This window comes from Tachypleus tridentatus, unplaced genomic scaffold (assembly GCF_004210375.1).
Source record: "Tachypleus tridentatus isolate NWPU-2018 unplaced genomic scaffold, ASM421037v1 Hic_cluster_2, whole genome shotgun sequence".
Classification (NCBI taxonomy): Eukaryota; Metazoa; Arthropoda; class Merostomata; order Xiphosura; family Limulidae; genus Tachypleus; species Tachypleus tridentatus.
Window position 1 is genome coordinate 54,801,642 of NW_027467782.1, and position 27,457 is coordinate 54,829,098.

A 27,457-nucleotide genomic window follows, 5' to 3' on the forward strand; every position below is an offset into this window, starting at 1 on the left:
TAATCTTACCTTTCTTGAATCTATTATATAATTCTTCCTAATCTTATCTTTCTTGAATCTATTATATAATTTTTTCTAATCTTACCTTTCTTGAATCTATTATATAATTCTTCCTAATCTTATCTTTCTTGAATCTATTATATAATTCTTCCTAATCTTACCTTTCTTGAATCTATTATATAATTTTTTCTAATCTTATCTTTCTTGAATCTATTATATAATTCTTCCTAATCTTATCTTTCTTGAATCTATTATATAATTTTTTTCTAATCTTATCTTTCTTGAATCTATTATATAATTCTTCCTAATCTTATCTTTCTTGAATCTATTATATAATTCTTCCTCATGTTATCTTTCTTGAATCTATTATATAATTCTTCCTAATCTTACCTTTCTTGAACCTATTATATAATTCTTCCTAATCTTATCTTTCTTGAATCTATTATATAATTCTTCCTAATCTTACCTTTCTTGAATCTATTATATAATTTTTTCTAATCTTATCTTTCTTGAATCTATTATATAATTCTTCCTAATCTTATCTTTCTTGAATCTATTATATAATTTTTTCTAATCTTATCTTTCTTGAATCTATTATATAATTCTTCCTAATCTTATCTTTCTTGAATCTATTATATAATTCTTCCTCATGTTATCTTTCTTGAATCTATTATATAATTCTTCCTAATCTTACCTTTCTTGAACCTATTATATAATTTGTTCCTAATCTTACCTTTCTTAAATCTATTATATAATTCTTCCTAATCTTACTTTTCTTGAATCTATTATATAATTCTTCCTAATCTTACCTTTCTTGAATCTATTATATAATTTTTTCTAATCTTATCTTTCTTGAATCTATTATATAAATCTTCCTAATCTTACCTTTCTTGAATCTATTATATAATTTTTCTTAATCTTATCTTTCTTGAATCTATTATATAATTCTTCCTAATTTTACCTTTCTTGAATCTATTATATAATTCTTCTTAATCTTACCTTTCTTGAACCTATTATATATTTTTCCTAATCTTACCTTTCCTAAATCTATTATATAATTCTTCCTAATGTTACCTTTCTTGAATATATTATATAATACTACTTAATGTTACCATTCTTGATGTTATTATATAATTCTACTTAATGTTACCATTCCTGAATCTATTATATAATTCCACCTAATATTACCGTTCTTGATCGTATTATATAATACTATCTAACCTAACCATTCTTCATCCTACTGAATAATTCTACCTGATGTTACCGTTCTTGATGTTATTATACAATTCTACATATTGCAAGAATTAATCTATTTGTCCTTCACTACTACTTAATCCAAACAAATAGCTAAGTTTCTCTCAGGCCAGCTCTTGTCACATCATTTGTATTTCTTAACCATACTAGAGGTGGAATCTAACATGGAAAATATTAAAACTTCGTTAATATATTTAATCACTTTCAGCTGCTTTGATAAGTAATTTCTAGAACTGTCTTTTCTGATTCACCTGTTGAGCCTTCTTTTATGAAGAACTTAAATCTAATAAACTTGACTTATAGAATCACAAACGTTCTAAGTCATGTGTTGAACCTAGACTTATAATAAACTTATTCACGAAAGTTATAAATCATCCAGTGAACCTTGACTTTCAGTAATTTCGTATATGAGTCAGAAAGAACGCGGTCAACGTTTAGAAAGTTGTTTTCGTAAACGCTGCTACGACCTCTAAGGTGTGCGCTCACATCTAACTTATAAACAACATCAGTCCTACTTGTGGGAAAGTGTTATTAACCAGGGTGTCTTTAATGTTTATTGTATTTTGTTTTATTAATGGCGGACCACACAAAAAGAAAACAACTTCGAGTATCAAAGTAATAGATAAACACAAGTACCAAACCGACAGAGGTCCTATCAACCTTCAAACTCTAAGCTTTCCCATAGGATACACCAAAGCATTGTTTGATTACCTAAAGAGATTGTCTAACACAAGATGGCGCTATCTGACACTAACTCATACGAGTTATAGAAGCTAAAGTAGTTATTTTTACTAAATCACATTCATATCACAAGAACATTAAAACTGAAGATACTAACAGCGTGTCACAACTCCCTACTTTCACTAAAATAACAGCAGATAACATAAATGAGTTGATAAACGTTCAACACACTGATTTAACAAAGGAAACAAGTACACATTTCCACATAAGACAGAACGTGACCTTTTAAAACTTTTAAGTTGTCCTATCAGCTAAATTAAAACAAATGGAACGGCTAAGGTTTTCCTGGATATATCTGTCTGACACTGGTTTACCAGAAATATCCTTTAACAAATAAGGTTTGGTGTTTATCTGTCTGATACTGGTTTACCAGACATATTCTTTAACAAATAAGGTTTGGGGTTTATCTGTCTGACACTGGTTTACCAGAAATATCATTTAACAAATAAGGTTTGTGGTTTATCTAACTGATACTGGTTTACCAGACATATTCTTTAACAAATAAGGTTTGGGGTTTATCTGTCTGATACTGGTTTACCAGAAATATCCTTTAACAAATAAGGTTTGTGGTTTATCTGTCTGATACTGGTTTACCAGACATATCATTTAACAAATAAGGTTTGGGGTTTGACTAACTGATACTGGTTTACCAAACATATCATTTAACAAATAAGGTTTGGGGTTTATCTGTCTGATACTGGTTTACCAGAAATATCCTTTAACAAATAAGGTTTGGGGTTTGTCTAACTGATACTGGTTTACCAAACATATCATTTAACAAATAAGGTTTGGGGTTTATCTGTCTAATACTGGTTTACCAGACATATCATTTAACAAATAAGGTTTGGGGTTTATCTGTCTGATACTGGTTTACCAAACATATCATTTAACAAATAAGGTTTGGGGTTTATCTGTCTGATACTGGTTTACCAGAAATATCCTTTAACAAATAAGGTTTGTGGTTCATCTGTCTGATACTGGTTTACCAGAAATATCATTTAACAAATAAGGTTTGGGGTTTATCTGTCTGATACTGGTTTACCAGAAATATTCTTTAACAAATAAGGTTTGTGGTTTATCTGTCTGATACTGGTTTACCAGACATATCATTTAACAAATAAGGTTTGTGGTTTATCTGTCTGATACTGGTTTACCAGAAATATCATTTAACAAATAAGGTTTGTGGTTTATCTGTCTGATACTGGTTTACCAGACATATCATTTAACAAATAAGGTTTGGGGTTTATCTGTCTGATACTGGTTTACCAGAAATATTCTTTAACAAATAAGGTTTGTGGTTTATCTGTCTGATACTGGTTTACCAGACATATCATTTAACAAATAAGGTTTGTGGTTTATCTGTCTGATACTGGTTTACCAGAAATATCCTTTAACAAATAAGGTTTGGGGTTTGTCTAACTGATACTGGTTTACCAAACATATCATTTAACAAATAAGGTTTGGGGTTTATCTGTCTAATACTGGTTTACCAGACATATCATTTAACAAATAAGGTTTGGGGTTTATCTGTCTGATACTGGTTTACCAAACATATCATTTAACAAATAAGGTTTGGGGTTTATCTGTCTAATACTGGTTTACCAGACATATCATTTAACAAATAAGGTTTGGGGTTTACCTGTCTGATACTGGTTTACCAGAAATATCATTTAACAAATAAGGTTTGGGGTTTATCTGTCTGATACTGGTATACCAGAAATATCATTTAACAAATAAGGTTTGGGGTTTACCTGTCTGATACTGGTTTACCAGAAATATCATTTAACAAATAAGGTTTGTGGTTTATCTGTCTGATACTGGTTTACCAGAAATATTCTTTAACAAATAAGGTTTGGGGTTTGTCTAACTGATACTGGTATACCAGACATATCATTTAACAAATAAGGTTTGTGGTTTATCTGTCTGATACTGGTTTACCAGAAATATTCTTTAACAAATAAGGTTTGGGGTTTGTCTAACTGATACTGGTATACCAGAAATATCCTTTAACAAATAAGATTTGTGGTTTATCTGTCTGATACTGGTTTACCAGAAATATCATTTAACAAATAAGGTTTGGGGTTTATCTGTCTGATACTGGTTTACCAGACATATCATTTAACAAATAAGGTTTGTGGTTTATCTGTCTGATACTGGTTTACCAGAAATATCCTTTAACAAATATGGTTTGTGGTTTATCTGTCTGATACTGGTTTACCAGAAATATCATTTAACAAATATGGTTTGTGGTTTATCTGTCTGATACTGGTTTACCAGACATATCATTTAACAAATAAGGTTTGGGGTTTATCTGTCTGATACTGGTTTACCAGAAATATCCTTTAACAAATAAGATTTGTGGTTTATCTGTCTGATACTGGTTTACTAGAAATATCATTTAACAAATAAGGTTTGTGGTTTATCTGTCTGATACTGGTTTACCAGAAATATCATTTAACAAATAAGGTTTGGGGTTTATCTGTCTGATACTGGTTTACCAGAAATATCCTTTAACAAATAAGATTTGTGGTTTATCTGTCTGATACTGGTTTACTAGAAATATCATTTAACAAATAAGGTTTGTGGTTTATCTGTCTGATACTGGTTTACCAGAAATATCCTTTAACAAATAAGATTTGTGGTTTATCTGTCTGATACTGGTTTACCAGAAATATCCTTTAACAAATATGGTTTGTGGTTTATCTGTCTGATACTGGTTTACCAGACATATCATTTAACAAATAAGGTTTGTGGTTTATCTGTCTGATACTGGTTTACCAGAAATATCATTTAACAAATAAGGTTTGTGGTTTATCTGTCTGATACTGGTTTACCAGAAATATCCTTTAACAAATAAGGTTTGGGGTTTATCTGTCTGATACTGGTTTACCAGAAATATCCTTTAACAAATAAGGTTTGTGGTTTATCTGTCTGATACTGGTTTACCAGACATATCATTTAACAAATAAGGTTTGGGGTTTATCTGTCTGATACTGGTTTACCAGAAATATCCTTTAACAAATAAGGTTTGGGGTTTGTCTAACTGATACTGGTTTACCAAACATATCATTTAACAAATAAGGTTTGGGGTTTATCTGTCTAATACTGGTTTACCAGACATATCATTTAACAAATAAGGTTTGGGGTTTATCTGTCTGATACTGGTTTACCAGAAATATCATTTAACAAATAAGGTTTGGGGTTTATCTGTCTGATACTGGTTTACCAGACATATCATTTAACAAATATGGTTTGTGGTTTATCTGTCTGATACTGGTTTACCAGAAATATTCTTTAACAAATAAGGTTTGGGGTTTGTCTAACTGATACTGGTATACCAGACATATCATTTAACAAATAAGGTTTGTGGTTTATCTGTCTGATACTGGTTTACCAGAAATATTCTTTAACAAATAAGGTTTGGGGTTTGTCTAACTGATACTGGTATACCAGACATATCATTTAACAAATAAGGTTTGGGGTTTATCTGTCTGATACTGGTTTACCAAACATATCATTTAACAAATAAGGTTTGGGGTTTATCTGTCTGATACTGGTTTACCAGACATATCATTTAACAAATAAGGTTTGTGGTTTATCTGTCTGATACTGGTTTACCAGACATATCATTTAACAAATAAGGTTTGGGGTTTATCTGTCTGATACTGGTTTACCAGACATATCATTTAACAAATAAGGTTTGGGGTTTATCTGTCTGATACTGGTTTACCAGAAATATCCTTTAACAAATAAGATTTGTGGTTTATCTGTCTGATACTGGTTTACCAGAAATATCATTTAACAAATAAGGTTTGGGGTTTATCTGTCTGATACTGGTTTACCAGACATATCATTTAACAAATAAGGTTTGTGGTTTATCTGTCTGATACTGGTTTACCAGAAATATCCTTTAACAAATATGGTTTGTGGTTTATCTGTCTGATACTGGTTTACCAGACATATCATTTAACAAATAAGGTTTGTGGTTTATCTGTCTGATACTGGTTTACCAGAAATATCCTTTAACAAATAAGATTTGTGGTTTATCTGTCTGATACTGGTTTACTAGAAATATCATTTAACAAATAAGGTTTGTGGTTTATCTGTCTGATACTGGTTTACCAGAAATATCCTTTAACAAATAAGATTTGTGGTTTATCTGTCTGATACTGGTTTACCAGAAATATCATTTAACAAATAAGGTTTGGGGTTTATCTGTCTGATACTGGTTTACCAGAAATATCCTTTAACAAATAAGATTTGTGGTTTATCTGTCTGATACTGGTTTACTAGAAATATCATTTAACAAATAAGGTTTGTGGTTTATCTGTCTGATACTGGTTTACCAGAAATATCCTTTAACAAATAAGATTTGTGGTTTATCTGTCTGATACTGGTTTACCAGAAATATCCTTTAACAAATATGGTTTGTGGTTTATCTGTCTGATACTGGTTTACCAGAAATATCCTTTAACAAATAAGATTTGTGGTTTATCTGTCTGATACTGGTTTACCAGAAATATCATTTAACAAATAAGGTTTGGGGTTTATCTGTCTGATACTGGTTTACCAGAAATATCCTTTAACAAATAAGATTTGTGGTTTATCTGTCTGATACTGGTTTACTAGAAATATCATTTAACAAATAAGGTTTGTGGTTTATCTGTCTGATACTGGTTTACCAGAAATATCCTTTAACAAATAAGATTTGTGGTTTATCTGTCTGATACTGGTTTACCAGAAATATCCTTTAACAAATATGGTTTGTGGTTTATCTGTCTGATACTGGTTTACCAGACATATCATTTAACAAATAAGGTTTGTGGTTTATCTGTCTGATACTGGTTTACCAGAAATATCATTTAACAAATAAGGTTTGTGGTTTATCTGTCTGATACTGGTTTACCAGAAATATCCTTTAACAAATATGGTTTGTGGTTTATCTGTCTGATACTGGTTTACCAGAAATATCATTTAACAAATAAGGTTTGTGGTTTATCTGTCTGATACTGGTTTACCCGAAATATCATTTAACAAATAAGGTTTGGGGTTTATCTGTCTGATACTGGTTTACCAGACATATCATTTAACAAATAAGGTTTGGGGTTTATCTGTCTGATACTGGTTTACCAGACATATCATTTAACAAATAAGGTTTGTGGTTTATCTATCTGATACTGGTTTACCAGAAATATCCTTTAACAAATATGGTTTGTGGTTTATCTGTCTGATACTGGTTTACCAGACATATCATTTAACAAATAAGGTTTGTGGTTTATCTGTCTGATACTGGTTTACCAGAAATATCCTTTAACAAATAAGATTTGTGGTTTATCTGTCTGATACTGGTTTACTAGAAATATCATTTAACAAATAAGGTTTGGGGTTTGTCTAACTGATACTGGTTTACCAGAAATATCCTTTAACAAATAAGGTTTGTGGTTTATCTAACTGATACTGGTTTACCAGAAATATCCTTTAACAAATATGGTTTGTGGTTTATCTGTCTGATACTGGTTTACCAGAAATATCATTTAACAAATAAGGTTTGTGGTTTATCTGTCTGATACTGGTTTACCAGAAATATCATTTAACAAATAAGGTTTGGGGTTTGTCTAACTGATACTGGTTTACCAGAAATATCCTTTAACAAATATGGTTTGTGGTTTATCTGTCTGATACTGGTTTACCAGAAATATCATTTAACAAATAAGGTTTGTGGTTTATCTGTCTGATACTGGTTTACTAGAAATATCATTTAACAAATAAGGTTTGGGGTTTGTCTAACTGATACTGGTTTACCAGAAATATCCTTTAACAAATATGGTTTGTGGTTTATCTGTCTGATACTGGTTTACCAGAAATATCCTTTAACAAATATGGTTTGGGGTTTATCTGTCTGATACTGGTTTACCAGAAATATCATTTAACAAATAAGGTTTGTGGTTTATCTGTCTGATACTGGTTTACCAGAAATATCCTTTAACAAATAAGATTTGGTGTTTATCTGTCTGATACTGGTTTACCAGAAATATCCTTTAACAAATAAGGTTTGGGGTTTATCTGTCTGATACTGGTTTACCAGAAATATCCTTTAACAAATAAGGTTTGGGGTTTATCTGTCTGATACTGGTTTACCAGACATATCCTTTAACAAGTAAGGTTCGGTGTTTATCTGTTCTGATACTTGTTTACCAGATATATAATTTAATAATTACGTTTTGGTGTTTATCTGTCTGACACTGGTTTACCATAAAGTTACTGTAACCAATAACATTTATTTGGACTTTATCTCTTTAATACTGTTTTACCGGATAGTTCGTTAAACAGATATAGTTTATTTGAAGTTTATCTGCCTAATACTGGCTTACCAAATAATTAGTGGTTATCTATCTTATTCTGGTTTACACTACAATTAACGGAACAGATAAAGTTTCTGTTATTTTTATCTGTCTGATTCTGGCGGGTTAATGAAACAGATAAGGTTTATTTGATATTTATCTTTCTTATACTGGTTTACCTAATTGTTAGTGGTTACCTGACTGACATTGATTTATCAGATGGTTAATGAAACAGAGAAAGATGGTAGAAAATGATAACACATAAACTCTTATTACATATTTTATTTCCCTGATTCTTAAAGTGGTAAAGACTTATTAAGTTACTTGGACATTTAGTGTATTAGTTTGGTTTATCTATAATGTAATATACAACCGGATGTTGAATCCAGTCAACGTCTGATATAAGCCTCTAAACTGGCACATGGTCATACATTTATATAAAATGATAAAACCATTCTTCCAGGAACTTACTAAAAACAAGATTACAAAACGTGATATCGAGCGAAGTATGTGATAAACGTCAGTGACGATATTACATCTCAGCTCTTTAAAAAACACTGCTTTTCTGTTTATCGTAATCGGCACCGAATTTTAGTGACAAACACAATACACTATTATTAAAGATTCTCACCAAATGTGTTTCTTTTTAATGTTTGGTAAAACTATCTTTGACTTACAAACTCTATAGGACACCTGGTTAGTTCCATCAACTTCTCGGTTGTACAATTGGAGGTTTAACTTGAACTTTATAGAGTGATTTTATCTGAGTACCAACTTAGAATTAGATAATAATCCTAAGTTTATTAAACAGTTGCATACTAATACCGTTATAGAATCAGTTATAGATTTATATCTTATTAAACAGTTGCATACTAATACCGTTATAGAATCAGTTATAGATTTATATCTTGTTAAACAGTTGCATACTAATACCGTTATAGAATCAGTTATAGATTTATATCTTGTTAAACAGTTGCATACTAATACCGTTATAGAATCAGTTATAGATTTATATCTTGTTAAACAGTTGCATACTAATACCGTTATAGAATCAGTTATAGATTTATATCTTATTAAACAGTTGCATACTAATACCGTTATAGAATCAGTTATAGATTTATATCTTGTTAAACAGTTGCATACTAATACCGTTATAGAATCAGTTATAGATTTATATCTTGTTAAACAGTTGCATACTAATACCGTTATAGAATCAGTTATAGATTTATATCTTGTTAAACAGTTGCATACTAATACCGTTATAGAATCAGTTATAGATTTATATCTTGTTAAACAGTTGCATACTAATACCGTTATAGAATCAGTTATAGATTTATATCTTGTTAAACAGTTGCATACTAATACCGTTATAGAATCAGTTATAGATTTATATCTTATTAAACAGTTGCATACTAATACCGTTATAGAATCAGTTATAGATTTATATCTTATTAAACAGTTGCATACTAATACCGTTATAGAATCAGTTATAGATTTATATCTTATTAAACAGTTGCATACTAATACCGTTATAGAATCAGTTATAGATTTATATCTTGTTAAACAGTTGCATACTAATACCGTTATAGAATCAGTTATAGATTTATATCTTATTAAACAGTTGCATACTAATACCGTTATAGAATCAGTTATAGATTTATATCTTATTAAACAGTTGCATACTAATACCGTTATAGAATCAGTTATAGATTTATATCTTGTTAAACAGTTGCATACTAATACCGTTATAGAATCAGTTATATATTTATATCTTGTTAAACAGTTGCATACTAATACCGTTATAGAATCAGTTATAGATTTATATCTTATTAAACAGTTGCATACTAATACCGTTATAGAATCAGTTATAGATTTATATCTTATTAAACAGTTGCATACTAATACCGTTGTAGAATCAGTTATAGATTTATATCTTGTTAAACAGTTTTATATTACTACAATCTTGTAGTTAGAGATAAATCTACAATTCGTTATGCAGTCTAAAACTAGTACCATTTTATAGTCAGACATGAAAATACCATTTGTTATGTAGTCTGATAGTAGTACCATCATAGAGTCAGATATCAATTTCCAGTTTGTTAAGAAGTCTCATAGTAGCACCATTTTATAGTCAGATATGAATCTACAGGTTGTTATGTAGTCTGAGAGAAGTACCATTTTATAGTCAGATATGAATCTACAGGTTGTTATGTAGTCTGATAGTAGTACCATCATAGAGTCAGATATCAATTTCCAGTTTGTTAAGAAGTCTGATAGTAGTACCATTTTATAGTCAGATATGAATCTACAGGTTGTTATGTAGTCTGATAGTAGTACCATCATAGAGTCAGATATCAATTTCCAGTTTGTTAAGAAGTCTGATAGTAGTACCATTTTATAGTCAGATATGAAACTACCATTTGTTATGTAGTCTGATAGTAGTACCATCATAGAGTCAGATATCAATTTCCAGTTTGTTAAGAAAACTCATAGTAGTACCATTTTATAGTCAGATATGAATCTACAGGTTGTTATGTAGTCTGATAATAGTACCATTTTATAGTCAGATATGAAACTACCATTTGTTATGTAGTCTGATAGTAGTACCATCATGGAGTCAGATATCAATTTCCAGTTTGTGAAGAAGTCTGACACTAGTACCATTTTATAGTCAGATATGAATCTACAGGTTGTTAAGTACTCTGATAGTAGTACCATCATAGAGTCAGATATCAATTTCCAGTTTGTTAAGTGGTCTGATATTAGTACCATTTTATAGTCAGATATGAAGCTACCATTTGTTATGTAGTCTGATAGTAGTACCATCATAGAGTCCGATATCAATTTCCAGTTTGTTAAGAAGTCTGATAGTAGCACCATTTTATAGTCAGATATGAATCTACAGGTTGTTAAGTACTCTCATATTAATACCATTTTATAGCCACAAAAAACTATAGTTGTAATACCATTTTATAGTCAGATATGAATCTACAGTTTGTTAAGTAGTCTGATATTAGTACCATTTTATAGTCAGATATGAATCTACAGTTTGTTAAGTAGTCTGATATCAGTAGCATCTTATAGTCAGATATGAATCTACAGTTTGTTATGTAGTCTGATATTAGTACCGTTTTATAGTCAGATATGAATCTACAGGTTAAGTAGGCTGATATTTGTGCAATTTTATAGTCAGATATGAATCTACAGTTTGTTAAGTAGTCTGATATCAGTAGCATCTTATTGTCAGATATGAATCTACAATTTGTTAAGTAGTCTGATATTTGTACAACTTTATAGTCAGATATGAATCTACAGGTTGTTAAGTAGTCTGATATTTGTACAATTTTATAGTCAGATATGAATCTACAGTTTGTTAAGTAGTCTGATATCAGTAGCATCTTATTGTCAGATATCAATCTACAATTTGTTAAGTAGTCTGATATTTGTACAATTTTATAGTCAGATATGAATCTACAGGTTATTAACTAGTCTGATATTTGTACAATTTTATAGTCAGATATTAATCTACACTTTGTTTAGTAGTCTGATATCAGTAGCCTCTTATAGTCAGATATGAATCTACAGTTTGTTAAGTAGTCTGATATTAGCACCGTTTTATAGTCAGATATGAATCTACAGTTTGTTTAAGCTTACTGAGTACTGATCTGTTCGGGAATTTGTCTGGTAGAAATATGTATGGTTTGATTATAATTGTTGTATCGTAACAGAGAGTTATATTGGTCTTTCTCAGTAAATACGACTTCATAATTATGTTGTGAACGTGAGTTACATACACGTGTTCAACAACTGAACAGAACTGTCCAGTATAGCATATTTCACTAAACTACAGTTTTTTGTTATTGTTGTAATTTTCTGTCGACCAAAGTTTTGATTCGTGGACAATATATTGAAATCCAGTTTTTTTGTCTCTCTATCATTGGCTGTTGCTTTGACTAATTAACAGTCTGCAAACGTAAAATAGGGTTAAGGAATGTACAGCAAAACAGTAATTAACATATATAATATTTATATTATACATCCTCAAAGCAGGTCCTGGTGGTTGTCTTAGTAACTATAGCTACATCCGTAAATCACTTCCTGGTGTCGGTCTTACTGAATGAATATAAATATTCGTCGGAATTACTTTCCAGATAAGAAGTAACAATTTATATAAACTACAATCGTTATTACCGATAAGTCTAGAGGAACAAGATATAAAAACGTAGTTATTTTCCGTAGATTTCACTGAGTATAATTCCAGTAGACAATCACCAGAAATTGTGTGCTTTTTAAATCAAAATTAACGCATTAAGTTTTGCTTGAAATTACTTCTAATTATACAGTAATCCAGCACGTGATTTGAAGCTATAGATTCAGGAGGAAAAGCCAGTAATTATGATAATTTTGTTGGGAGAAATTATCTCATTTGAAAGAAGATTCAGCCTGAGTTGTTAAGCAAGGCCAGGTTGTGTGCATGTTCGATAACTCATACAATAATGTCGCTCAAATTGCTATGTTTAAGAGTTATCCATCTTTCTGAACGGGTTGCCCCGAGGCACCCTGGGTCGTATATTCTGACGGTGAAAGTGTTAATGCACAACTACTTTAGAAAACACGACCCTGACAGCTGAAGGCGGAGTCTTCTGAAATATTTGCATGGAACCATAATTACATACGGTTTGTTACACCTATCAGAGCGGGAAAGAGCGCCATCTGAAGGTTGAATGTAGAACAAATATTTTAAATTAATAACTTTTTCAGCTCTCTGACTACTTTTTCATCTGAAATGATTTTAAATTGTTCTTTTCAGATGTCATATAATTGAATATGTTCTAAATAAGATAATGTTGAAACAAAATAACAGCATGTGTACCTTTGAAATACGTCATGTACAGTCATAGCGTACTGTGTACTGTTGAAAATACATACAACACGACGTTCCGGTTACATTAGAAACACTTATAATAAGATATTCTGGTTACATGAGATACACTTATAATAAGACATTCTGGTTACATTAGAAACACTCATAATAAGACATTCTGGTTACATTAGAAACACTCATAATAAGACATTCTGGTTACATTAGAAACACTCATAATAAGATATTCCGGTTACATGAGATACAATTATAATAAGACATTCTGGTTACATTACAAACACTCATAATAAGACATTCCGGTTACATTAGAAACACTTATAATAAGACATTCCGGTTACATTAGAAACACTTATAATAAGACATTCCGGTTACATGAGAAACACTCATAATAAGACATTCCGGTTACATTAGAAACACTCATAATAAGACATTCCGGTTACATTAGAAACACTTACAATAAGACATTCCGGTTACATTAGAAACACTCATAATAAGACATTCCGGTTACATTAGAAACATTTATAATAAGACATTCCGGTTACATTAGAAATACTTACAATAAGACATTCCGGTTACATTAGAAACACTTATAATAAGACATTCCGGTTACATTAAAAACACTTATAATAAGACATTCCGGTTACATTAGAAACATTTTTTACAAGACGTTACATCTACATAACTATTACGATTATTATTCTCAGTCGCCTTATTTTACTTCAATATCACTGAGATTTTTACTGAGATCACAACATAGTTTATTTAACTATTCGATGCAAATAAGGAAGAGTTGTGTAACGTGTTAACAGTAAAACAATAAAACAGTTAACAACAATGTAACGTGTTAACAGTCAAACACCGTAACAACAATGTAACGTGTTAACAGTAAAACACCTTAAAAATAATATAACGTGCTAACAGTAAAACACCTTAACAACAATGTAACGTGTTAACAGTTAAACACCTTAACAACAATGTAACGTGTTAACAGTAAAACACCTTAACAATAATGTAACGTGTTAACAGTAAAACACCTTAACAACAATGTTACGTGTTAACAGTCAAACACCTTAACAACAATGTTACGTGTTAACAGTCAAACACCTTAACAACAATGTAACGTGTTAACAGTCAAACACCTTAACAACAATGTAACGTGTTAACAGGCAAACACCTTAACAATAATGTAACGTGTTAACAGTCAAACACCTCAATAACAATGTAACGTGTTAACAGTCAAACACCTTAACAACAATGTAACGTGTTAACAGTAAAACACCTTAGCAATAATGTAACGTGTGAAAGATCAAACAACTTAAGAGTAATATGATGGCTGATAATCAAACATTTCTAACAATAACAAAATGTGTGAATGATCTTAACAACAGTATATTATTTTAAACGTTATAACAATAACTTTTCAAAGTGTTATATTTGAACGATCGCTTATCGTAGCAATAAAGTAATGTTTGAAGAGTGTGAAAGTCTGGTAACAATAATTATAACATTTAAACAATAAAGTAATGTTTGAAGAGTGTGAAAGACTGGTAACAATAATTATAACATTTAAACAATAAAGTAATGTTTGAAGAGTGTGAAAGTCTGGTAACAATAATTATAACATTTAAACAATAAAGTAATGTTTGAAGAGTGTGAAAGTCTGGTAACAATAATTGTAACATTTAAACAATAAAGTAATGTTTGAAGAGTGTGTAAAACTGGTAACAATAATTATAACATTTAAACAATAAAGTAATGTTTGAAGAGTGTGAAAGTCTGGTAACAATAATTGTAACATTTAAACAATAAAGTAATGTTTGAATAGTGTGAAAGTCTGGTAACAATAATTATAACATTTAAACAATAAAGTAATGTTTGAAGAGTGTCAAAGTCTGGTAACAATAATTATAACATTTAAACAATAAAGTAATGTTTGAAGAGTGTGAAAGTCTGGTAACAATAATTATAACATTTAAACAATAAAGTAATGTTTGAAGAGTGTGAAAGTCTGGTAACAATAATTATAACATTTAAACAATAAAGTAATGTTTGAAGAGTGTGAAAGTCTGGTAACAATAATTATAACATTTAAACAATAAAGTAATGTTTGAAGAGTGTGAAAGTCTGGTAACAATAATTGTAACATTTAAACAATAAAGCAATGTTTGAAGAGTGTGAAAGTCTGGTAACAATAATTATAACATTTAAACAATAAAGTAATGTTTGAAGAGTGTGAAAGTCTGGTAACAATAATTATAACATTTAAACAATAAAGTAATGTTTGAAGAGTGTGAAAGACTGGTAACAATAATTATAACATTTAAACAATAAAGTAATGTTTGAAGAGTGTGAAAGTCTGGTAACAATAATTATAACATTTAAACAATAAAGTATTGTTTGAAGAGTGTGAAAGTCTGGTAACAATAATTGTAACATTTAAACAATAAAGTAATGTTTGAAGAGTGTGAAAGTCTGGTAACAATAATTGTAACATTTAAACAATAAAGTAATGTTTGAAGAGTGTGTAAAACTGGTAACAATAACTATAACATTTAAACAATAAAGCAATGTTTGAAGAGTGTGTAAAACTGGTAACAATAACTATAACATTTAAACAATAAAGCAATGTTTGAAGAGTGTGTAAAACTGGTAACAATAATTATAACATTTAAACAATAAAGTAATGTTTGAAGAGTGTGAAAGTCTGGTAACAATAATTATAACATTTAAACAATAAAGTAATGTTTGAAGAGTGTGAAAGTCTGGTAACAATAATTGTAACATTTAAACAATAAAGTAATGTTTGAAGAGTGTGTAAAACTGGTAACAATAACTATAACATTTAAACAATAAAGCAATGTTTGAAGAGTGTGAAAGTCTGGTAACAATAATTATAACATTTAAACAATTAAGTAATGGCGTAACATCTAAAAGATTAATTATCTGATGTAACGTCTGGAAATAGAAATTATGTTGTATAAATCGTAAATTAACTTGATAAAATCCACAGAACTATCTAGTTTAACACCACTTGGTGGACTGAATTACTCAGCGGTTGTTGTTACACAGCAAATACAGTGATAACATCTATGAATGACGGATTTTATGTGTCGTAAAAGTGATGTAATGAATATTAAACTTACATATCTGAAACCTTATGAGGACAGGTGGCGACATCACATACGACATACTTTTGTTTCATGAAGAAACTTTATTGCAGTTTAACACAAATGTAAAATACATAATTAATCACATTACGGTAGATAACTGCACTCTTTAGAAGCACGTGAAAGTTCTAGGTGTAAAAAATATAGTTTTACATATGTAAGATGGCGTAAGGTGAAAGTTAATTTGCTAAGACAGAAGATATAACCAACACTAATAACCATTTTGATCCCAAAATGTATTGGCCTAAACAAATCACTCTTTAAAAAACACAAGACAATCGACGAAACACGATTAACATTGATGCAAGAGTTAAACCCATAAAAAAAGTGAATTATTGTTTTTCATCAAATATACCACCCCACAATGGGATAATATACCAGCCCACAATGGGATGATACACCACCCCACAATGGGATGATACACCAGCCCACAATGGGATAATGAAATATAAAATAGTTCTGTAGTTCATGAAAGAAAGTCTAGCTACAAATTCACGCATTTTGAAAGAGGCATTCTTTTGAAACAATCGTGTTCATGAACTCTTATAACAGAGATGAAACTATTTTATGTTATTTTTTCATACATGGATTTACCTTCTTTTTACTTTCAACACAAAACACCTTCTGCCACGGGTAATCGAACCACATATCTTGAGATTCGAATACAACTATGTATAGATATGATTTGATAACTCGAGAAAATACGAATTGACAACTTAGAAGTCATTAAGTTTTCGTTTGCTGAGAGTGACAAGTATTTAAAACACAACGTTTCTACAGGTTAACATCCGTCGTGTAAAATACACAACGTTTCTACAGGTTACCATCCGTCGTGTAAAATACACAACGTTTCTCCAGGTTAACATCCGTCGTGTAAAATACACAGCGTTTCTCCAGGTTAACATCCGTCGTGTAAAATACACAACGTTTCTACAGGTTACCATCCGTCGTGTAAAATACACAACGTTTCTCCAGGTTAACATCCGTCGTGTAAAATACACAACGTTTCTCCAGGTTAACATCCGTCGTGTAAAATACACAACGTTTCTCCAGGTTAACATCCGTCGTGTAAAATACACAACGTTTCTCCAGGTTAACATCCGTTGTGTAAAATACACAACGTTTCTCCAGGTTAACATCCGTCGTGTAAAATACACAACGTGTCTGCAGGTTAACATCCGTCGTGTAAAATACACAACGTTTCTCCAGGTTAACATCCGTCGTGTAAAATACACAATGTTTCTCCAGGTTAACATCCGTTGTGTAAAATACACAACGTTTCTCCAGGTTAACATCCGTTCTGTAAAATACACAATGTTTCTCCAGGTTAACATCCGTTGTGTAAAATACACAATGTTTCTCCAGGTTAACATCCGTTCTGTAAAATACACAATGTTTCTCCAGGTTAACATCCGTTGTGTAAAATACACAATGTTTCTCCAGGTTAACATCTGTTGTGTAAAATACACAACGTTTCTCCTGGTTAACATCCGTCGTGTAAAATACACAACGTTTCTCCTGGTTAACATCCGTCGTGTAAAATACACAACGTTTCTCCAGGTTAACATCCGTCGTGTAAAATACACAACGTTCTGAGCTATATTATAAAGACAGTAGTATATCCCTTTATAATGGGTCGTTATTTTTAATTGGATATTCTTACCACAATCTGTTTTTATTATTAGAGTGTGAGTCAAAGGGCGCCCGATAAACAGTCAGTTTTATTTTACAAGATGGAATCCTTGCCATGATACTCGGCTTATTTTATATCATTTAATTAGAAAGACAATTGCTTATAAAAATTATTGTTTTCAATTCGTTCAGAATCGTAACAACATAAATAATTTTACAAGTAGAATGACTCAGTTTAAAAACCTCCACTGACATCACGATACTACTACTCAATTAACAAGAATTTATTTTCAGAACAGACAGGAGAAGTAATAAACCTAAGTCATAAAAGTTTCAATTAAAGTTACATCAACTAATTTTCTTCCACCCGGTGTTACTTTCTAGAACTAGTGGAAATTTCTACACGTATTCTTTGAGCTACTGAATATCATTTTTAAATTAATAAAATTGCTGGAACGTAATATATTTTTAAAAGATAGATCTTACTCACTAGAATTAATATATTTTTAAAAGGTAGATCTTACTTACTAGAATTAATATATTTTTAAAAGGTAGATCTTACTTACTAGAATTAATATATTTTTAAAAGATAGATCTTACTTACTAGAATTAATATATTTTTAAAAGGTAGATCTTACTTACTAAAATTAATATATTTTTAAAAGGTAGATCTTACTTACTAGAATTAATATATTTTTAAAAGGTAGATCTTACTAACTAGAATTAATATATTTTTAAAAGGTAGATCTTACTTACTAGAATTAATATATTTTTAAAAGGTAGATCTTACTAACTAGAATTAATATATTTTTAAAAGGTAGATCTTACTTACTAGAATTAATATATTTTTAAAAGGTAGATCTTACTTACTAGAATTAATATATTTTTAAAAGGTAGATCTTACTTACTAGAATTAATATATTTTTAAAAGGTAGATCTTACTTACTGGAATTAACATATTCTTAAAAGGTAGATCTTACTTACTAGAATTAATATTTTTTAAAAGGTAGATCTTACTTACTAGAATTAATATATTTTTAAAAAGTAGATCAAGTAAGATTTAATTAGGATTTTTTGTCCCTAACCTCGGGAAGAGGAATCTATTGGAAGAAATTTTAAAATTATGAATTTAAATATTGCGTTGTTTTATTATTTTGAACATTCCGACCTGTTTATCTGTAATTAATATACTTTTCAAATACGAATATTCTCTTAGGAAATATTAATTTATTATTTCAAGCTTGAAGCTCACAAACAGTTGAGATCAAACGTAAAGCAAATAAAGCTCTCTTTATTGTGTGTTTACTTTGAAATTCGCGCAAAGCTACTCGAGGGCTATCTGCGCTAGCCGTCCCTAACTGAGCAGTGTGAGATTAGAGGGAAGGAAGCTAGTCCTAACCACCCACCACCAACTCTTGGGTTACTCTTTTACTAACGAATAGTAGGATTGACCGTCACGTTACAGCGTCCCCCCGGCTGAAAGAGCGAGCATGCGACGAGGTTTCGAAGCTGCGACCCGCCGATTACGAGACGAGTGCCTTAACCGCTTGGCCATGCTGGGCCGAGCTTTGATAAGGAAAATGTTCTGTGTGTTTGGAATTTTCAACATGAAAGACAAATAGGATGAACAGCAAAGTAAGAAGCCTATAGTGTTGCTGTTAACCAGGGATTGTCATCCCGTACAGGCGGAATAATGGAGTGTCTTCCGTGACATATTGCGACTCGAACCTTGGAACATTTGATATATTACACGAACTGGTATCTTTAACCAATCAAAGAACATTGGAGAGATATCAATAGATATTCCAGTTTAGTTCAAATAATCACCTGTCTACTAAAGTAAGATAAACCAGTATTGTTTGTGTTTTAATTGGTTTTATATAATTATTCTTGGAAGAAAATATTGTAATCAAATCAATAACATTCACCATTGTTCCTTCGTTTTAGACAGGCTCGTTAATATTGTTAAAGATACCAGTTCGTGTAATGTATCGTTACTAAGATAACAGTTCATGTAACGTATCGTTACTAAGATAACAGTTCATGTAACGTATCGTTACTAAGATAACAGTTCATATAACGTATCGTTACTAAGACACCAGTTCATGTAATGTATCGTTACTGAGATAACAGTTCGTGTAATGTATCGTTACTAAGATAACAGTTCATGTAACGTATCGTTACTAAGATAACAGTTCATGTAACGTATCGTTACTAAGATAACAGTACATGTAACGTATCGTTACTAAGATAACAGTTCATGTAATGTATCGTTACTAAGATAACAGTTCATGTAATGTATCGTTACTAAGACACCAATTCATGTAATGTATCGTTACTAAGATAACAGTTCATGTAATGTATCGTTACTAAGATAACAGTTCATGTAACGTATCGTTACTAAGATACCAGTTCGTGTAATGTATCGTTACTAAGATACCAGTTCGTGTAACGTATCGGTACTAAGATAACAGTTCATGTAATGTATCGTTACTAAGATACCAGTTCATGTAATGTATCGTTACTAAGATACCAGTTCATGTAATGTATCGTTACTAAGATAACAGTTCATGTAATGTATCGTTACTAAGATACCAGTTCGTGTAACGTATCGAAGATAACAGTTCATGTAATGTATCGTTACTAAGATACCAATTCATGTAATGTATCGTTACTAAGATAACAGTTCATGTAACGTATCGTTACTAAGATAACAGTTCATGTAATGTATCGTTACTAAGATACCAGTTCATGTAACGTATCGAAGATAACAGTTCATGTAATGTATCGTTACTAAGATACCAGTTCATGTAATGTATCGTTACTAAGATAACAGTTCATGTAACGTATCGTTACTAAGATACCAATTCATGTAACGTATCGTTACTAAGATAACAGTTCATGTAACGTATCGTTACTAAGATAACAGTTCATGTAACGTATCGTTACTAAGATACCAGTTCATGTAACGTATCGTTACTAAGATACCAGTTCATGTAATGTATCGTTACTAAGATAACAGTTCATGTAATGTATCGTTACTAAGATACCAGCTAGTCTACTTATAATAATAAACAAATGGCTAATCCTCACACTGATCTTTTCTCTACTGAGCAATAGCTCGCGGCTTTAGAGGGAGCGGAAAAGATCCCAGGTGGCGCTAGTACCCAGACAGACATTCTTAGCGGAGGAATACTTTAAAAAAAAATAGTAAATATAATTACGCCTCAGTTTTAATGGATATCACATGTTGTTGTTTTTTCTATTATAGGGCCAATTATGAAACAACTATCATATCACGTAATAACATAGAATTAATTTTATCAGACTTACATATAATTTATTAATATAAGGCTCACTTTAACACAACTTACATATAACGTATTAATATAGGGCGAATTTTAACCTAACTTCCATATTACGCATTACTTTAGGGCCAATTTAAAAGTAGCTTCAATATTACATAGATACAATACATATAAAATACACAAATACAAATACTAAAACATGATTTGTATTCACACTATGATGTTTCTATCTTTTCTCTTAAGTAAATGTGGAAGTGTAGAAAAAATGTACGAATATTAAGTTTTACGTAAAACGGCTCTAAGACAGAAACTACAATAAAATTATTGAAAATAAACACGTGAGGTTATGGGAAGCTCACGTGTCTAGCACGTGACTGGAACACTAGATATTCAGACTAGTTTTTCAACAAACTAGTTCGTCATGACTCTACCTTGGACTCGGGGATTTTCTAAAACCAGTTTTAATTTCCATACCGGATGTTCATTGTTAAAACGACATGTGTGCACTAGTTCCCCTCTGTCATTGTGTTTTGTTTTGTTCATTTTTAGTTAAAAACTGTTTTAACAAGTTACTTCGATTTTCTTTCCTTCAAACATTAAGCTCATGAAATATGTGCGTTTTAAGGTGGTTTTAACGACCTCGTAAAACTAGTTACTTCTTTATACACGTTTAATAAAGGCTTAAATAGCCAATTAAATTTGATTGTTATAACTATACAAGTTTAGAGAAAACTTAAATAGCCAATTAAATTTGATTGTTATAACTATACAAATTAGGTAAAAACTTAAATAGCCAATTAAATTTGATTGTTATAACTATACAAGTTTAGAGAAACTTAAATAGCCAATTAAATTTGATTGTTATAACTATACAAGTTAGGTAAAACTTAAATAGCCAATTAAATTTGATTGTTATAACTATACAAGTTAGGTAAAACTTAAATAGCCAATTAAATTTGATTGTTATAACTATACAAGTTTGGAAAAACTTAAAAAGTCCATTATATTAACTTCTATATACCCAATGTTCCATATATCAGAGTACAAAAACGCCAGTTGCTGAACAAATAATAGATTCAGTGTATCCAGTGTTTAGTACGTTAGAACACTACAGGCTGTAATACCCATTTTGAATATAATAAAACAGTAAAGTAAGTCCACTATGGTTATGTATATTGTTCTAGATTATTGTTAAAAAGTTAGCTTGTAGTTAAAGCGAAACTTCCGAAGTTCATTTTCTTGTGTTTGAACCACATTCCTAAACCAAAGAAGGATTTGTCTCGACTCAAAGTGTGTGTCCAAAGCAATTTTTTTTATCTCACAGTTTCGTAAATATTAAGTCATCTCACTTGTGTTTCCTGTTACCAAGAGCAACAATAAAACAGAAATATCTTGGGACGAAAGCAGTAAGTTCGGTCTTAAAATATTATATCATCTTAACAATATCACACAGTGTGAAACTTTATTTAACAATATCACACAGTGTGAAACTTTAACACAGATGATAGATACTCCAACTTACACAGTAGTAGAATCTATAATCGAAGAGATTTCTTTACCAAAATGGCCGACACGTATTGTCCTTCATACTTACTACCGTGATTGGTCCATTCATCCAAAAGCGCCCTCTAGTGTCTCACTATGTTTTCATTTAACACGCCCCCAGAAAAAATGTTTCTTCTCAGCTGATTGGGCCATCAATGCTATGTTCCTCCAACCAAATTGTGAGTTACATTATATATTACCGACTACTGTTTTGCACCTGTTACCAGCCGCTGGATTAACCAAACGAAAAAATGGTTCTGTCTTACTAGCCGAGTAAAAATAAAGTCAAGTTTCTGTAAATATTTATTACTACACATTACGTTAATATGTTACTACACATTCTGCTAACATGTTACTACACATTCTGTTGATATGTTACTACACATTCTGTTGATATGTTACTACACATTCTGTTGATATGTTACTACACATTATGTTGACATGTTATTACACATTATGTTGATATGTTACTACACATTATGTGATATGTTACTACACATTATGTTGACATGTTATTACACATTCTGTTGACATGTTATTACACATTATGTTGATATGTTACTACACATTATGTTGATATGTTACTACACATTATGTTGATATGTTACTACACATTATGTTGACATGTTATTACACATTATGTTGATATGTTACTACACATTATGTTGACATGTTACTACACATTATGTTGATATGTTACTACACATTATGTGATATGTTACTACACATTATGTTGATATGTTACTACACATTATGTGATATGTTACTACACATTATGTGATATGTTACTACACATTATGTTGACATGTTATTACACATTATGTTGATATGTTACTACACATTATGTTGACATGTTACCACACATTATGTTGATATGTTACTACACATTATGTGATATGTTACTACACATTATGTTGATATGTTACTAAACATTATGTTGATATGTTACTACACATTATGTTGATATGTTACTACACATTATGTTGACATGTTATTACACATTATGTTGATATGTTACTACACATTATGTTGATATGTTACTACACATTATGTTGACATGTTACTACACATTATGTTGACATGTTACTACACATTATGTTGATATGTTACTACACATTATGTTGATATGTTACTACACATTACGTTGACATGTTATTACACATTATGTTGATATGTTACTACACATTATGTTGACATGTTATTACACATTATGTTGATATGTCACTACACATTATGTTGACATGTTATTACACATTATGTTGATATGTTATTACACATTATGTTGATATCTTACTACACATTATGTTGATATCTTACTACACATTATCTTGATATGTTACTACACATTATGTTGATATGTTACTACACATTATGTTGACATGTTACTACACATTATGTTGATATGTTACTACGCATTATGTGATATGTTACTACACATTATGTTGACATGTTATTACACATTATGTTGATATGTTACTACACATTATGTTGACATGTTACTACACATTATGTTGACATGTTATTACACATTATGTTGATATGTTACTACATATTATGTTGATATGTTACTACACATTATGTTGATATGTTACTACACATTATGTTGATATGTTACTACACATTATGTTGACATGTTATTACACATTATGTTGATATGTTACTACACATTATGTTGATATATTACTACACATTCTGTTGATATGTTACTACACATTATGTTGACATGTTACTACACATTATGTTGATATGTTACTACACATTATGTTGACATGTTACTACACATTATGTTGACATGTTATTACACATTATGTTGATATCTTACTACACATTATGTTGACATGTTACTACACATTATGTGATATGTTACTACACATTATGTTGATATGTTACCACACATTATGTTGACATGTTATTACACATTATGTTGATATGTTACTACACATTATGTTGACATGTTATTACACATTATGTTGATATGTTACTACACATTATGTTGATATGTTACTACACATTATGTTGATATGTTACTACACATTATGTTGACATGTTACTACACATTCTGTTGATATGTTACTACACATTATGTTGACATGTTATGACACATTATGTTGACATGTTACTACACATTATGTTGATATGTTACTACACATTATGTTGATATGTTACTACACATTATGTTGATATGTTATTACACATTATGTTGATATGTTACTACATATTATGTTGATATGTTACTACACATTATGTTGATATGTTACTACACATTATGTTGATATGTTACTACACATTATGTTTATATGTTATTACACATTATGTTGATATGTTACTACACATTATGTTGATATGTTACTACACATTATGTTGATATGTTACTACATATTATGTTGATATGTTACTACACATTATGTTGATATGTTACTACACATTATGTTGATATGTTATTACACATTATGTTGATATGTTACTACACATTATGTTGATATGTTACTACACATTATGTGATATGTTACTACACATTATGTTGATATGTTATTACACATTATGTTGATATGTTACTACACATTATGTGATATGTTACTACACATTATGTTGACATGTTATTACACATTCTGTTGACATGTTATTACACATTATGTTGATATGTTACTACACATTATGTTGATATGTTACTACACATTATGTTGATATGTTACTACACATTATGTTGACATGTTATTACACATTATGTTGATATGTTACTACACATTATGTTGACATGTTACTACACATTATGTTGATATGTTACTACACATTATGTGATATGTTACTACACATTATGTTGATATGTTACTACACATTATGTGATATGTTACTACACATTATGTGATATGTTACTACACATTATGTTGACATGTTATTACACATTATGTTGATATGTTACTACACATTATGTTGACATGTTACTACACATTATGTTGATATGTTACTACACATTATGTGATATGTTACTACACATTATGTTGATATGTTACTAAACATTATGTTGATATGTTACTACACATTATGTTGATATGTTACTACACATTATGTTGACATGTTATTACACATTATGTTGATATGTTACTACACATTATGTTGATATGTTACTACACATTATGTTGACATGTTACTACACATTATGTTGACATGTTACTACACATTATGTTGATATGTTACTACACATTATGTTGATATGTTACTACACATTACGTTGACATGTTATTACACATTATGTTGATATGTTACTACACATTATGTTGACATGTTATTACACATTATGTTGATATGTCACTACACATTATGTTGACATGTTATTACACATTATGTTGATATGTTATTACACATTATGTTGATATCTTACTACACATTATGTTGATATCTTACTACACATTATCTTGATATGTTACTACACATTATGTTGATATGTTACTACACATTATGTTGACATGTTACTACACATTATGTTGATATGTTACTACGCATTATGTGATATGTTACTACACATTATGTTGACATGTTATTACACATTATGTTGATATGTTACTACACATTATGTTGACATGTTACTACACATTATGTTGACATGTTATTACACATTATGTTGATATGTTACTACATATTATGTTGATATGTTACTACACATTATGTTGATATGTTACTACACATTATGTTGATATGTTACTACACATTATGTTGACATGTTATTACACATTATGTTGATATGTTACCACACATTATGTTGATATATTACTACACATTCTGTTGATATGTTACTACACATTATGTTGACATGTTACTACACATTATGTTGATATGTTACTACACATTATGTTGACATGTTACTACACATTATGTTGACATGTTATTACACATTATGTTGATATCTTACTACACATTATGTTGACATGTTACTACACATTATGTGATATGTTACTACACATTATGTTGATATGTTACCACACATTATGTTGACATGTTATTACACATTATGTTGATATGTTACTACACATTATGTTGACATGTTATTACACATTATGTTGATATGTTACTACACATTATGTTGATATGTTACTACACATTATGTTGATATGTTACTACACATTATGTTGACATGTTACTACACATTCTGTTGATATGTTACTACACATTATGTTGACATGTTATGACACATTATGTTGACATGTTACTACACATTATGTTGATATGTTACTACACATTATGTTGATATGTTACTACACATTATGTTGATATGTTATTACACATTATGTTGATATGTTACTACATATTATGTTGATATGTTACTACACATTATGTTGATATGTTACTACACATTATGTTGATATGTTACTACACATTATGTTGATATGTTATTACACATTATGTTGATATGTTACTACACATTATGTTGATATGTTACTACACATTATGTTGATATGTTACTACATATTATGTTGATATGTTACTACACATTATGTTGATATGTTACTACACATTATGTTGATATGTTATTACACATTATGTTGATATGTTACTACACATTATGTTGATATGTTACTACACATTATGTGA

General features: G+C 30.0%; 1 pseudogene across 1 annotated transcript in view; it reads right to left on the reverse strand.

Moving 5' to 3' along the window:
- The window catches only part of LOC143242773 (homeotic protein ultrabithorax-like), a 207,304-nt pseudogene that overhangs the window by 76,816 nt on the left and 103,031 nt on the right, over positions 1 to 27,457 (reverse strand). The gene's annotated exons all lie outside the window — the stretch shown is intronic.